Consider the following 3,152-nt stretch of genomic DNA (forward strand, 5'->3'; position numbering starts at 1 on the left):
GCTATAACATTTTATCAAATAGTTTTGCGATGAACTAGCAGTGTTAGAACAGCTACCAAGTTCTAACTCCTGTCCTCTTCAGAAAAACAAAAGAAAAACATTCTGGGGATAATCTAACTAAAAAACGCACTGGCTGCAAAATTTAAATAATAACTATTTTATTGTTATCTTGTAAGTTTCATCCCTGAAAGTTGAAATCCTGCCAACCACGTTTTTCCATTTTTGAATTACCTCAAGATGAATTTCCTTTGTTTTATTTTTTATTTTGACATTTGGCTACCGAACTTCTTAACAATCATGGGTTACTTTTGAAGTTTTACATGTACAGATTCAAGCCTTCAAAGTGAGGGCCTTGAGAAGGAGTCCATTTTCAGTGATTTTGTCTCCCACGTGTTCTCTCTCAAAATCTTCATCTCTAATCCTAGACATTTTGCCATTCTACATATATCCCCAGACTCTGTGGGTGGGATGTATCACCTGATGAAAACCCATGCATGATGCAGACACAGGGAACCATCAGCATCACCAGTATCCACCCAACTATATCCCACTTCCTTTCTCACTCCTTTATCTCTCATCCATTTCCCAGTCCCCTTTCTCAGCATACAAGTTGACCATCAACAAAAAAGAACCCGTTTCCATTGGTTCCAATCTCATCAATGTATCGGCTACTCTCTCCGCCATCTCCACATTCCCATGGATCCTGCAAGCCCCAAGCTGGCTTTGCAACCACAAAACCCCTGGCTGTCCAGGGATCTAACTCATCAATTCCTCTGCTTCCTCCAATTTCCCTGCACGTCCCAACATGTCCACCATACTTGAACAATGTTGAGGAGATGGTTCAATATGATAGTCTTTCACCATTGAATGAAAGAGGTGACGGCCCAGCATATGCGGATATTATTGCAGTCCAAGCAAACTGACTTTTATGAGGCGTCTCACTGAAAACTCTTTTGGACTCACAAATGCTTCCTCGCTTTGCATACATATCAAGAAGAGCACCTGCGATAATTGGGCCAGTCACTAATCCAAGTTTGATCAAGGAAGAGTGGCATCATTGGCCATATTTCAGAGAAATATCCTGAGCATCACCAATTGCACTCAAGACACTACCAAATGTGTAATTTTTTGGCTCCGACTCCATAGTTGCTACCAAAAATGTTTTTAGTGCATCTTGACACAGCCCGTTCTGAGCATACCCTGAAATCAAAGCATTCCACGATATGATTTCTCTGCAGTTTAACTCCTCAATTACTTTGTTGGAGTCATGCATGGACTCAAACTTAGCATACCCAAGCTGTTGCGAACATTATGCTTTGATAAAAAGCCAGTCTTTATGCAAAACCCGTGAATCATTTCGCCTTCCTCCAACAACTTCCCAATTGATATAGCATGGATAGTCCAACAAATGCAACATCATTTGGATATACTCCATCCAATCTCATCTCATTAAATAGAGCAATGGCATCTTCTTCGTCTATGGAAATCATAGTTGTCCAAGACACTACGTTGCGATCATTCATGCACTGAAAGACTAATTTTGCATCTCCAGTAACCTCACACTTTGAATATGTCGCGATCAATACATTACAAACTGAAACATGACTTCCATATCCTGATTTAATTGTCAAGCCATGTATCTGTTTCCCAAGTTCTAAATTCATTTCATGACAGCAAGCTGAAACTGCACTAGTAAATGAGACATGATCTAACCCCATCCCTTCTCCCACCATCTCAATAAAGGCAAAAATCGCCTCAAGCCCATGATTTCCCTCTTGAGAGTAACCGATAGTATTGCATTCCATGAAACCAGATCCTCATTCGCGATTTCATCAATACACATTCCTAGCTTCTATTAACCGCCTCTACCTTGAGTACGTACTTATAAGTGCACTTCCAACAAAAACTTCACCATCTAAACCAGACTTAAATATAAGCAGCTGTAATCCAAATAGAAAATCTTCATGATCCGCACAAAAAGCAAGAATTGTAGTATAAGTCACTGGATCAAAAACAACTCCATTAAAATTCATCCTAAGAGCAAAATTCAGTGCACCCTCACTTGTTCGAAACCCCTAAAGAATAGTATTCCAAGAAACTATCAGTATAGCACATATAGTCTAAAAGATAAGTAAGGGACCATCAAACTGTCCAGCTTTGGTGTACATATATACTCATAAAAGAATTTGAAACCGTAGTATACGATGCAAGCCCAGAAGAAACTGCAAATCCGTGAATTTGGCATCTGGTTTTGGGGTCCCCTTGACGGGGCTTGATAGCAAGGGTGACGGTATTTTCATCAATGTTATGAGACAAATGTAGTTGAAGTTGCACTCGCAGTCACAGCCATTTCGCTTCTCTATAGGTGCTTCCAAGCTACAAAGACTCGGTCTTAAGCCTCTCTCTCTCTCAACTCAAGCTTCGATTTATTTTTATTTTTTTTCGTTTCAGCTGCTGCGTTGATTGGATTGGATTGGACTCTCTCTACGAAAACCATCAAATGTAATTCAGCTATTGAAATCTCCACTAAGATAACAACTCTGATGCTATAAGGGAGTCAGGCAGCCTGGGCGGATCTAGGCGGTGCTGGTGGGTCTAGCAGGGGCCGAGGCGGTCTGGCCTCCTCCTTTTTGTTCCAAATGAAGACAGACGAAGCTTGCACTCGCAGATTGAATATATTAACCGGTACAGCCGATCGGCTATATCATTAAAATATTTGAATATATTCCGACAGTATAGCCACGGCCACACGGCCATACCTTGAAAATAATATATTTAAATCGTATAGCCGGGCGGCTATACTATTTAAATATACAATTTTGTCATGTTATTTTAAAATACCACTTTAGCTAATTAGGATAGGGTTATTCTTCAATTTTTTTTTTTTATACTTGTAATATTGGGAAATGATAATTTAAATTCTTTCTGGTACCTCATATTCTAATGATTTCCAGCTATTAGTCCATTAGACAAGAATAAAAAATGGATTTTATTTATAAGAAATAATGTGGGTTAAGCCCATACATACAACAAGAAATAGGGATCCACCAACATTTTGGGGATAAAAGAATCTTGAATTTCATAATGTAAAATTGCTTGTGTAAGGATTTACTTTCTAAAATGTATCCATCCTAATTATAAACTAAACCCCA

General features: G+C 39.1%; 1 pseudogene; it reads right to left on the reverse strand.

Annotated features, from left to right (window-relative positions):
• Nucleotides 1–338: 338 nt before the first annotated feature.
• LOC148916068 (pentatricopeptide repeat-containing protein At4g32430, mitochondrial pseudogene) lies at nt 339–2,937 on the reverse strand (annotated as a pseudogene).
• Between the last annotated feature and the right edge of the window lie 215 nt (nt 2,938–3,152).

Source organism: Prunus mume, linkage group LG6 (genome assembly GCF_029339155.1).
Source record: "Prunus mume cultivar Tortuosa linkage group LG6, ASM2933915v1, whole genome shotgun sequence".
Classification (NCBI taxonomy): domain Eukaryota; kingdom Viridiplantae; phylum Streptophyta; class Magnoliopsida; order Rosales; family Rosaceae; genus Prunus; species Prunus mume.